This window comes from Aotus nancymaae, unplaced genomic scaffold (genome assembly GCF_030222135.1).
Source record: "Aotus nancymaae isolate 86718 unplaced genomic scaffold, 86718_ANA_hifiasm-v0.15.2.pri h1tg000014l, whole genome shotgun sequence".
Lineage (NCBI taxonomy): Eukaryota > Metazoa > Chordata > Mammalia > Primates > Aotidae > Aotus > Aotus nancymaae.
The window spans coordinates 64,933,125-64,946,613 of record NW_026988425.1 but is presented as its reverse complement, the minus strand read 5'-3'; positions in this window follow the sequence as shown (position 1 = coordinate 64,946,613).

Here is a 13,489-nt window from a genome sequence, read left to right as displayed (position 1 = left end):
GTCTGCTGTCCTTACCTCAAGGCAGACAAAGGGAATGGCAGTTAGATCTGGAGAGACACGATAAGACAAAATGAATCAGAGATGTAGAAAGTGGAGTCTGGCAGAACTAGAAATAGAACTGCACTAGGGAAGAGAATTGGGTTGCATTTGGATTTTTGCAGAATCCACTTGAACTGCTTCCTGTTTCTATGCTCAAAGGGATGGTATTTTTCTGATTAGCCAAAGTCAGATTCTGCCTATATTTGCACCCAGAATGATGTGAATACGTCTCGGTTACCCTCCAACATCAATTAATTAGGATAAATATTTCTCACTTTCAGAGCAATTTACACAGAGATGGGATTTTGTTTCAAAGTAGAAGGGCAAATGTAAATTGGGATATCTGTGTGAATACTCAAAATCCAAAGCAAAGAGAATCTCAAGTTTACTGTGGACTGAGGACTGCAATATGACCTAAGGATTAACTTTCTGTCAGAATATAAAATATGTTGCTTTCTATTAAGAAGAAGAAGAAGAAAATAAATATATCTTAATGTCTGCTATGTGCTGGGCACTTTACATGTATTAATTCATTTGATTCTGACCATAACTCTCTAAGGAGATATTTAATTCCCTTTTCACAAATGAGGAAACTTGAAGAGGATACAGGACAGCTCTAAAGCCAAGGCCAGAGTTGTAACCTACATGCTGAAGCCACTATTCCACGTGACCTCATCAAACTGTAGCTCTGCTGTCTCCTTTCACCACATTTAATTTCATTTTGTTCCAGGTACTGTGCTAGTACTATGGCTATTATAAAAGAATAAGATGATCCCTCCCTTTGAAAGCTTACTCATTTGAGAGAAATTAGAACCACAGACAAAAAAGCATTAGAGCATACTTGGTATATAACTGAGAGGGAGGAAGATCTTGAATTAATGAGTGAATCAGATTCAACTAAGTACAAATAGATGGATGTCAGATGAGGTCCAATTAGGGAATCCACCCCAGAACACATGAAGAGGTTTTATGGAAGGAGTGGCAGTAGTTCCTGAAAGATAAAGTTGGCAAAGTGAGAAAGGAAAGATGGACTGGCTGTCTCGGAGTGGGAAATTCAACTCTCTGCAGTGGTTGACCCTAATATATTCATTTCCATGGTAGTTGGTAATAAACAGATTTTAATTCTACCTGAATTTGATAAGAAACTATTGTTGTAATTTATCTTTTATTTTTCTGTTCCTTATTTTCTTTTTCTTTTTTTTTTTTTTTTTTTTTTTGAGACGGAGTTTTGCTCTTGATACCCAGGCTGGAGCGCAATGGCACGATCTCGGCTCACCGCAATCTCCGCCTCCTGGGTTCAGGCAATTCTCCTGCCTCAGCCTCCTGAGTAGCTGGGATTACAGGCACGCGCCACCGTGCCCAGCTAATTTTTTGTATTAGTAGAGACGGGGTTTCACCATGTTGACCAGGATGGTCTCGATCTCTTGACCTCGTGATCCACCCGCCTCGGCCTCCCAAAGTGCTGGGATTACAGGCGTGAGCCACCGCGCCCGGCCCCTTATTTTCTTTTTCTATGTCCTTTTAAAATTCTGCCTTTCATATGGAGGGTCGGTCTTTCCTTCTTTCTTTCTTTTTTTTTTTTTTTTTTTTTTGCTTATGCAAAACTAAGCAAAGAGGGGCTATCCATAGAGAAAGCTTGTCTTCTATCTGTTTGGAATTGCCTATTTAATCCCTTGAAGCCTCAACTGCATTCTCCTAGAGCTGTGTTCCTTGAAATTTGTGCCAATAATTGACAGGAGTGTAAATGTCTTGGTTATTTCACCTCTCAGGAAACATGACTCTGTGGCAGGTGTTTTATCCAGGATCCCAAAGCTTCCTCAGTGGAAATTCCCTTCAGTTGCCACAGTCATAGCTGTCTTGATCATGCACTTCTACTCATCTTCCGTCTCACTTTCTTGTCCCACTGCCCACTTCTTATCAGTATTCCTTTTACCTCCCAAATAAACTACTATCATTCTAACTCTTGCCTCTGATTCTGCTTCTGGGAGAGCCCAACTAAGACAAACATATAAATAGTTCTATAGTCAGAGGATGAAAAACTAAGAGAAGGCTGGGCGAGGTGGCTTATGCCTATAATCCCAGCACTTGGAGGCCAAGGCGGGAGGATCACGAGGTCAGGAGATCGAGATCATCCTGGCCAACGTGGCGAAACCCCATCTCTACTAAAAATATAAAAGTTAGCTGGGCATGGTGGCACCTGCCTGTAATCCCAGCTACTTGGGAACTCGGGAGGCTGAGGCAGGAGAATCACTTGAACCAGGAAGTCAGAGGATGTAGTGAGCAGAGATTACACCACTGCACTCCAACCTGGTTACAGAGAGATACTCTATTTCAAAAAAAAAAAAAAGAAGAAGAAAAAGAAAGGGAAATAGTATATATTTATAAGTAAATTATATTTTCCATATGTGGCATCTGTTGCAATATTTGTACTGAATGTGGCTATTGGTATAATAAACTCAAAATTTCAAAGATTAAAAATAATTTTCCTAGTTGTTTTTTCTTTTAAATGCTTTGGTATTTTCATTTGCTTATGAAGATAGCTGGTGGCTTAATTAATTTTCAGGATTTCAAACAAAATAATGAAGCCACTAATTAAAAGTTTCTTCCTCAATTGCCTACCTTGTTCCTACAAACTATTCTATGTTAGAGAGGTTTTTCTTTGCCCATTGATGTTAAGCACCAGCTTAAAATGCATGTCTGCTCTAGTTTTTCTTCATATATTATTCCTGGTTCTAGAAAAATTATTTCAATAAAATGATTATTTCATTCCATCTCTTTTCTCCTTGGTGCTTGACTGGATAGGAAAAATGGATGTAAGCAATAATTCAAGCTGAATAATTTTCCAATCTACCTGCTTAATTACAAGTATTTGCCCACAGAACTCCAAACGAGGCTTGCTGTGGAAAATGCATTTTATGTTTTTGAAAAAAAGTTGCATCTGTATCTGCTAAGGATATGGACACTTTCATAGGAAGCCTAAATGTCCGGGTTTGCAGGAAGGCTGGGATGAAGCATTGGAGACCAGGAAGACACTGGTCTCGGTTCACATCTCATGTTCCCAGACATGTGTAAGATTCTTGTCTGACCACAAATTTCTTCTGCTGGCATACTTCAGTTTTAAGTAATTTAATTTCTATGTGGACCATGTCAAAGCCTTATTTTCTTCATATTAGGTTTTTTCTGTCTTGTCTCTCTAGTTTCTGAAACTTCATCTAGCTCTCTTTCTCTTTGTGGATTTCCTTCAGACTTTTCTAAAAACAGTTTGTACTCAAGAGGATTTCATTATCCCCAGAATACACTTCCCAAGGGAATCTTCTAGTCTATGCTCAGCTGTAAATTGCACTCCAATTGATTCTTGGGTAATCTAGTTTTTCTTTCAGCTAGGCTGTAAGCCCTTAAAGGCAAGAATTGAAATATCTTTTTGTATTTACCATAAAACAGCACTGAACACGTAGTAAGAATCAATAAATACTGATAGTTGGTTCACTCTTGCACTCTATGACAGTAAATACAATATCTGCAGGTCCTTTAAACTTAATTGAGAATTTAAACTAGGAAATTGCACATAGAATGGCACCTCCACCATGGCTATCTTGCTTATCCAAACAATTTTGCTGCAGTTTAAGGCTGTATAGCTTACAAAGAACTTTTAAATGTTATGTTTATTTCATCCTCACAGTAGACATTTGAGATAGAAAAGGCAGGGATTAGATCTCCATTTCACAGTTGAGAAACCAAAGGTAAGGGATTTACACATGGTTATGAGGCTGGTATGTTGTGGAACTGCAACTAGAGCCCATGCCTTTTCAAACCAATTTATTCCATAAAGATCTTACTGCCTATAGTGCTGTGTATTAAACTGGAGCTAGACTCAAAGGAAATTTACCATATATTCCTGAGCACTGTATTCACCCAATTTTATGACCAGCCTTAAAGATGCCCTGTAAGGTGCTTTCGCTTAATGCATAAGAGCTTAGGTACTGTGGTCAGCCTGTCCGAGCTTTGCCACTTAATCTCTGTAAGCTTCAGTTTGCTCAGCTCTAAACTGGAGATGATAAGTATACTTACCTCCTGAGCTTTTTGTTAAGATTGGGCCAGACTAGTTAGCAAGGATTTAGCATAGTGTCTCTATAAATATTAGCAATTATCCCATTACTCCTTTGTAATCTTTGGACCTTTTTAATCTCTGCCGTGTAAATCATAGCCATTGTTTTGAAACTTCATTGGTTTAGCTCATATTTTTAAGCTTACTTGCAGTCTAGTCTACATATAATTAAATGTTCCCACCAGCAACGTCTCAGAGTTTTAGTTGCTCTATATCCTTACCAATACATGGTATTTTCAATCTTCCTCATTTTCGCCATTTTAGTGGGCATATAGTTGTATCTAATTGTGGTTTTAATTTGCATTTCCCTGATGATCAGTGATACTGAGCATCTTTTCATGTGCTTATTTGCTGTTCATGTGTCTATTTTTGTGAAGTGACTGCTCAAATCTGCCCATTTTAAATTAATTACCTGACTTCTTATTGAGTTATAAAAGTTCTTTATTCTGATTCTTCATCAAATATGTGTATTGTATTAGTCAGGGTTCTCTACAGGGACACAACTAAGGGAATATATATATATTCCCATATATATATATTTTATATAATATATATATTATATATATATATATATTCCAGAGATTACAAAGGAGTAATGGGATCATTGCTAATATTTATAGAGGTACTATGCTAAATTCTTGCTATATAGTCTGGCCCAATCTTAAAAAAGAGCCTAGGAGGTAAGTATACTTACCATCTCTGTTTTAGAGCTGAGCAAACTGGTGGGTATATTTTTATTATTACTATATATATAAAGAGGAGTTTATTAAATATTAACTCACACAATCACAAGGTCCCACAATAGGCCATCTGCAGGCTGAGGAGCAAGGAGAGCCAGTCCAAGTTCCAAAACTGAAGAATTTGGAGTCTGATGTTTGAGGGCAGGAAGCATCCAGCATGGGAGAAAGCTGTAGGCTGGGAGGCTAGACCAGTCTCTCTTTTCACATTTTTCTGCCTGCTTTATATCCTAGCTGTGCTGGCAACTGATTAGATTGTGCTCACCCAGATTAAGGATAGGTCTGTCTTTCCCAGCCTACTGACTCAAATGTTAATCTCTTTTTTTTTTGCACGTTCTAAAAAATCGTTGCCAACTGCAAGGTTGCAAGTACTTACTCTTGCATTTTGTCCTAGTTTTATAGGTTAACTTCTTATATTTAAATGTGTGATCTATTTTGAGTTAATTTTTTTCTATTGGTTGAGGTCCTTTTTTTTGTCTAGCAATATCCAATTATTTCAACACCATTTGTTGGAAAGATTAGCCTTTCCTCATTGAATTGCCATGGCATCTTTTTAATAAAACTCTATTTACCATTGATGTGTGAGTCTATTTCTGATCTCTCCATTAATCTAAATGCATTTTGTTCTGCTGATACCAGACTCTTGATTTCTTTAGCTTTATAGTTAAGTCTTGAAATAAGGCAGTGTAAATCCTTCAACTGTGTTCTTCTTTTTCAAAATTGTTTTGGTTCTTGTAGTTACTTTGCATTCCCATAGAAATATATAATTAGCTCATGAATTTCTTACTACACACACATTAAAAAGCCTGCTGGGAGTCTGACTGAAATTGCATTGAATCTGTACATCAATTTGGGGAGAATTCACATCTTCACAATATTGAATCTTCTAATTTGGGTATGGCACATCATTCCATTTATTTAGGTCATTTAAATTTTTTCTTAGCAGTATTTTCCAGACTTCCATATACAGGCATTGTATATATTTTGTTAAATTTATCTCAGTGTTTCATGTTTTTAGAAGCTGTTATAGTATTCCATGTTTTTAGAGGCCATTGTAAATTGAATATTAAATTTTTATTATTCAATTATTCATTGTGATATATGTAAATACAAATAATTTTGTACTTGTATCATGTAAACTTGTTAAACTCACTTCTTAATTTGTAGATTTCTTAGGATTTTCTATGTATACAATTATCTTTTCTGCAAATGCACTTTTTATATATTGGCTTATTTTTTATTGTTAAATATTATTCAATTTTATGAATATACCCCAATTTTTAAACCATTCACTTGTCAATTCACATTTGGGTTATTTTCAATTTTGAGGCATTACAAATAAAGCTACTATGAACATTTTTAACAATTTTGCGTGTGGACACGGGCTTTAATTTCTCTTTGGTAAATATCAAGGAATAGAATGGCTGGATCAGATTACAAGTATACATTTACCTTTGTAAATTTACCAAAATATTTTCTGAAATGGTCGTGCTATTTTACATTGCCACTAGCAGAAAACTCAGTCTATTTCTTCACACTGTAAGTGAGAAGTAAGGAAGAAATACCGTAAGTAGCCTCAGCTGTCATTTCGTTGCTTGTTGTAGTGGTCATTTTCTTCCTTTTAACCATCTTCTGGATGACCGTCTATGCTCCAGCCACCTGCTCCCTCTCAGAGGCTTAAGTACACAAAACAGCTTCCTGCTTTATGGCCTCCATGCAAGTTACTTTCTCGCCCAGGACATTCTTCCTGTGACTCCTCACAGGCCACCTCTTTCTTATCGATCAGGTCTCAGGTTGTGTATCACTTCCTGTAAGGCCTTTTTTAATCACTCTATCTAGGTAGCTCCCGCCCCCACCCCATTATTCTCTATTGTTTCTTTCCTTTGTAGCACTCATTACTACTTGGAATCTTGTTACTATTTGTTTATTTACTTGGTTTCGTCTGTTAATCTAGCTAAGCAGTCAATTTAGAGAGAGCAGTTTTATCTACCACATATTTGTAAGTGCCTAGATTAGAACAGCGTAGATGCTCTATTAATATTTTCTGATCCAATAAATGAGCATCCCCCTCTTAGGGAACCTCAGAGTCCTTACCATACCCTGACCCGCTGCTCTTCATGTGATTGGCAGGCTTTGTGCCACCTGACCCTGCCACCCTGGGTGACTCACAACGCACATTCCCGTGTTGAAGGCTCTGAAAGATCCTGCAGGAAAAAAGAATCTATTTAACTCAGTATTTCTCAAAAGTATTTAATAATCGAATCTTTCCTTTGTGACTTCTTTATTTGCTTCCTACACAACAGCATCCTGTAGAATCCTTATTTGGGAAATTCTAGTTAAAGCCAAAGCTAGATCCCAGCTCAGTTAAGCAGGCTGAGTTGAATGTATGAATAATGATCAACACATTTGACTTAACGAGATCTCCTTTAACCTGCCTGTCCTACTTCCTCTTCCTCTGGCCCTGGCTGGGCTCCCTCTGTACCATAACTCATTGGTTGTTCAGGTTGTTCAGGTCTCAGGTCTTTCTCCAGCTCAAAAATTAATTTAAGAAAAATGCCACTGAATCTACCATAATATCTCCAGGTGTTCTTAGTTTCACTTGGGAGATATTTTAAAGAAGTTGGAACTCTTGCTATTCCCACACCAGTCCCTGTTTTCCCTTATAATAATTAGTGGCATATAGTTGTGTTCTTTTGTTGCTTTCTGTTTTTTGTTTTTAGACAGAGTCTCACTCTGTTGCCAGGCTGGAGTGCAGTAGCTTAACTTTGGCTCACTGCAATCTCCATCTCTTGGGTTCAAGCGATTCTCCTGCCTCAGCCTCCCGAGTAACTGACCACAGCCAGCTAATTTTTGTATTTTTAGTAGAGACAGGGTTTCACCATGTTGACTAGGATGGTCTCAATCTCTTGACCTCGTGATCCGCCTGCCTTGGCCTCCCAAAGTGCCAAGAGTACAGGCATGAGCCACCATGCCCTGGCCTGGCATACAGTTTTATTAAGAAGAATCGGAACTGCACACATCATAAACAGGACTCAGTAAGAAGTAATATTAGGATACACACACCTTTTGACATGGCCTAAAAGAAAATAAACTTTCAGCTTAAAAAAAAATGAGGTAATGTGTTCAATAGACCTTCTTACTCCAATTCTATCTTTGAATTCATAGTTAAGTCTTGTATGCTAGTCCCCCCACCCACTATCCTTGGTTTTGTTTTTTGTATGTTCAGTTACCTGTGGTCAAACCATGGTCAAGAAAATAGTAAATGGAAAATTTCTGAAATAAACAATTCGTAAGTTTTAAAGCACGTGCCATTCTGAATAGCATGATGAAATCTTGCACTGACCCTCTCCATCCTCCCAGTGACATGAATTATCCCTTTGTCCAATGTATCGATGCACTGTAGCTACCTACCTGTTAGTCACTTAGTAGCTGTCTCAGTCATCAGATGGAAAAAAATATAGTGTATATAGGGCCTGGTACTATCTTTGGTTTCAAACATCCACTAGGGATCTTGGAATGTGTATCCCCTGCAGTTAAGGAAGGACTACTGTACACTTTTATTATTGGCAATTATAATAACCAGGGGAATGGAGGTTAAACACTATCCTTGCTGTTGCTGCTGCTATTCTCCCCCTCTTCTCTATTTTTCCCTTCCTCCTCTTTAGGAGGGACGAGGTGAAGAATATGTTGAAGAACAGTGCCATGTGTTTCACATACTTGATTAATATGAATACATTTTTATATTTGATGCAGTTCAGTTGTTTTATATTTTGATGTCTTCCTCAAAATAGATTTATCAAATCAGCTGATCAAAGTGTCTTGCCTTGATTTGAATGAGATTTTTCAGTACAAGTAAAAACAGGCTAAATCGGATTATGAAATAGGAATTGTGAAGTTTCCTATAAATCTTGTATACTTTGAACATCTTAATATTTTTCAGTCTATGTATGTTTACTACATATAGGATTACTAAAGTTGGTTGCTTCTCCTTTTGGGAGCAGATTTTCCTTTAAGTCTTTGAGCATAGTCGTAGTAGCTGCTTTAAAGTACCTGCCTGCTTTAAACTAATTAAACACAGGAATAGTTCATCTGTGTTATTTTAGGGTTAGCCTCCCTTGATTGCCTTTTTCTCTTGAATATGAGTCACATTTTCCTTTTTTTTTTTTTGGATGTCTAGTAATTTTTTATTGTATCCTTGACATTGTGAGAAATACATTAAGGAGACTCTTGATTCTGTTATTAGGTTGATGCAAAAGTAATTGTGGTTTTACCATTAATTTAAATTACTTTTGCATCAACCTAATATCTTCCTTTAAAGGATATTGACTTTTTTAAGTCAAGCAGAACCAAAGTCTTAAATATAAGTTCAGTGCTTAGCCTTAATTGGGTTGCTTGGAGTCTGCCCCACACATGATGATTCAAGAGTCAACCAGAAATATGAGCAGTTTATAAGCAGATTTGGGGACTCTTCCTCTCTGACTCTATTCTTTCTGGAATTTCTCCCCTCACTCCTCACTTTCTTTTCTTTTCTTTTTCTTTTCCTTTTCTTTCTTTCTGGTTTTTTTGCTTTTGTTTTTTTAGAGACAGAGTCTCACTCTGTCCCCATGCTACCAGACTGAAGTTCAGTGGCACAATCTCAGCTCACTGCAAACTCTGACTCCCAGATGTAAGGGATTCTCCCACCTCAGCCTCCCAGGTAGCTGAGACTACCGCCATGCACCACCACACCTGGCTAATTCTTGTATTTTTAGTAGAGATGGGGTTTCATCATATTGGTCAGGCTGGTCTCAAACTCCTGACCTCAAGTGATCTGCCCTCCTCAGCCTCCCAAAGTGCCGGGATTACAGGTATGAGCCACCGTGCCCACCCACCCCCTCACTTTCTAGCTGGTATGGTAGTCCTGATTTCTGTCCCCTAATTCTTTAAGCAGTAAGATTATGGGTTTGGGTTTCTATGTCCTGCAGAGTGTGGACCAGGTCTGTCTTTAGGCTAAATGCTGTAAAACAAAACAAAAGAAAAAGATAGGAAACTTATCTAATGTTCATTGGTCTCTTCTAGATTTCAAACCCTCTCTAGTACTTATCTGCTCTTACTGTTCAATGCTTTCAGATGGTGGTTCTAAAATATTTTGTCCAGAGTTTCTCATTATTATTTGCAGTAGTACCTCCTCAGCCATTACCGGAAGTGGAAACTGTCCTTGTGGGAGATGTCCAGTTCCTACCACAATTCAAAGAAGATCTGAGTGAAGACATGGTTTAAGGCTTTCTTGCAAATCATATGACAATTTATGAAAATGCATGTATAAATGTGACTCTAGAATGGTTTTTGTGTCATTTTTTAAAGAGTATCTTATATCTAAACAAGTTAATTTCCTCTCGGAGAACATTTGCCAGGGCTCCTTGCCTACATGCAGGAGAATGCTGGCAGAACTTTCCCACAGGCTAGGGCTGGGCAGGCAGAGCCAGGCTTCCAGGGCAGAAGTCCTATAGAGCTGTTTCCCTGGAGGTAAAAGCAGACCCAGAAGCTGCCTCTTCTATGTGTTGGCCTGGACTCTCTAGTGGCTGGTCAGCTTCCCAGAAAACCTGCCTCTCTAGACATAGAGAGTTTTACTGTCTGGTCATTAGTTCACCCTGGTGGCAGAGGCATCCAAATCCACTTTTAGTGACAGGAATTCAAATTAGCTCTCCTGCTTAAAGACATCTTGGATATCAGAGAAGGAAAAAATAAAAAAAAGAGAGAAAGCTACTAGAGCCAGTCTTTGGGAATGCATTTTCTTCTTGGAACCCTACATGCAACTTTACAACTGGTTCTTGCCTAAAATGTCATTAGACTGGAAATAACCCACTCAGTATCCCCTTTGGGCATCATTCCACTCACATTGAACAATGTAACACTTTCCTCTACCAACCCTCTCCATCTGCTTCTGCTGCCAGAATATTGCCTGGTCTCAGAAAGTACACTGAGGGAAGGGCCTGCCTTCCTAATGTGTTATCCCTAATCCTTCCACTCTCACCACAAAGGAAAGGCCAGTCATAATTCACTCTGGGACTCTATTGAAAAAGAGGAAGAGAGAAGAATTGTTGAACAGATAGCCAACTATATCAACTTTACCTGAATATTTTTTAGTAAACCTCTTTGGATATTAATATTTTAAAAAATATTTGTTGATAATTGACACACGAATCATAATCCACTCGTTCTCAAACCTGACTTCGTATCACAATCATTTGGGGAGTTTGAGAAAATGCTGATGCTTGGGTGCTTCCTACAGAGATTCTGGTTTAATTGGTCTGGGACAGAGCCTGGGCAATGGGATTTTTAAAAGCTCTTAGGTGAATCTAATATACAGAAAAATTTGAGAACTATTGTCATAGTCTGCCATGGTTTGACTACACCCCCCAAAAAGCATGTGCTGGGAACTTAATCCCCAATGCAGTAGTGCTAGGAGGCAGGGCCTCATGGGAGATGTTTAGGTCATGGGTGCTCCACCCTCATGAACCAATTAATGTTGATTATAAACGGGCTTGAGACAGTAAGTTTGATCCTTTGCACTGTCTTGTCCTCTCTTTACTCTTCTGCCGTGGGATGACACAGGAAGAAGGTCCTTGCTGGATGTCAGCCCCGTGATCTTGATTTCCCAGCCTCCAGAACTGTGATCCAATACATTTCTGTTTATTATAAAATACCCCGTCTATGGTATTCTGCAATAGAAGCACAAAATGGGCTAAGACATAGTCCATCGCTGTCTTACACATTCCATCTGGAAAGAAGTACCAGAAATGTAGTTGCAGTTAAAAGCTAATGTCAATAAAACCAGACCGTTCATAACTGGCATTTTTTAATGTACTGTAATTGGTGTGGCCTGCCATATGTACAAAGTTAAAACTCCATTTTAGTGTTTGAAATAATCATTTGAGTCTCCTCCCTGTGCCCCTCACATGCTAATCAATAGAAAATCCTGCATCCCTCTCTAGGAATCCCCCTCATTCAGACCTTGAAATTGTTCAAGAAAATCTTGGCACTTCCTGAGTACCAAGTGCCAGTCTTGATTCCAACCACGGAGAAAGAAACGTGATATGTGTTCACTCCTCCAGCAGGCCGTTTATCTTTTCCTGCCATTGCTTCTGTGCCTGCCACATGATGCCATTTCGTTAAGGCAGATGTACCTGTGCTGTCTGCTGCTACCAAGATCCCTCTGCCAGAAGCAGCCAGCAATAGTTTTTTGGCTATTATAAAAACAATAAAGCTATACCTCATTAGGTACCCACTGTGTGTTTTTATTCACTCTTGCAAGTCCTTAACTCAAAGGAAAAAAAAGTTGTTTTGTTTTATTAGCTGGTTAACTGAAACTTGAGCTAGAAAAGTTTCCTTGTAAAACTTGCTACTGATTTGTTTACCTACCTGTAATCTAAGAATCCCCTCTTAATTATACAAACACAAGGTGAGCAGGCACTTAATACTCTAGAAGTTTACATGACATTTATGGCTTAAAAAATAAGTTTACTTTTTGTTGCAGTATCTCTTTTTATGCGGAATTGGCCCATAGAGATTAAAAAATTTTATAGAGATGGAGGTAAAGAAGATTTCTGGAATGAGAGAGCTATGATCTCTCCTCTTTTGAGGTTCAGTATGGGTTTCACTGAAGTATACCAGCAGGACAAGACCTTGAAGGTCCTATCAGGATAACCCATAGCAAGGGAAGTTGGGAAAGGGGCTCTGGCCCCTGACTAGGGCTCACTAGCAGACTTGGATATTCCTGTGTGGAGAGCTGGTTCAGCTCCTCATGTGTCTAAGACTAGAATACATCCTTAACTCCCCAGGACTAAGGGGACAAGGTGAGTGTGAGCCAAAATGCTTATCTTGGGAACCCCAGCAGGGGGCCTCATCCAGCCCATTAACAAACCTGAACGCAGCAGTGAGAGGGGGTCGCTGCAGTCCCAAACACCAGTGCTGGGACACAGGACACTGTCTAGATGGGCAGCCACTAGCCACGCATGGCTTTTGAGCCCCTGAAATGTGGCTGTTCTGAATGGAGATATGTGCTCTAAGTGTAAAATGTACATTAGATTTTGAGGACTTACTGTCGAAAAGGATTACAAAATTTCCAATTTTTATGTTGATTACCCATCAAAATAATATTTTGCATCTATTGGGCTAAATATGGTATATTATTAGACTTAATTTCATCTTAATGGGGTTATTACAAAGTAATTTATAATCACATATATGACCCATATTTGTGGCTTACATTGCATTTCTGTTGGACAGTGCTGGTCTAGATAATCCCATTGTCACTGATGGAGCCATTTGGAAGCAGTGAGTATCATTAGAATGTTTTAGTTTCAAGGAATAACAACCCCCACTCAAAGTGGATTTAATAATAAAGAAATGCATCATCTCACAGCAGTTCGAAGCTGGGAAGCACCAGTGTTTCGAACACCATGGCTTGCTGGCATCATTAGAGCCAGTGCTTCTCACTTTCCCACTTTGCTCTCGTCTGGCTCACGCGAGGTCAGTGTGTTTCTGTAGAAGTCCCAAGTGTCCATCTAATGTCCACAGGAAACTGGGGACGGGGGTGATTGCCTTTTCTTATCTCTCTTGTTAGAAG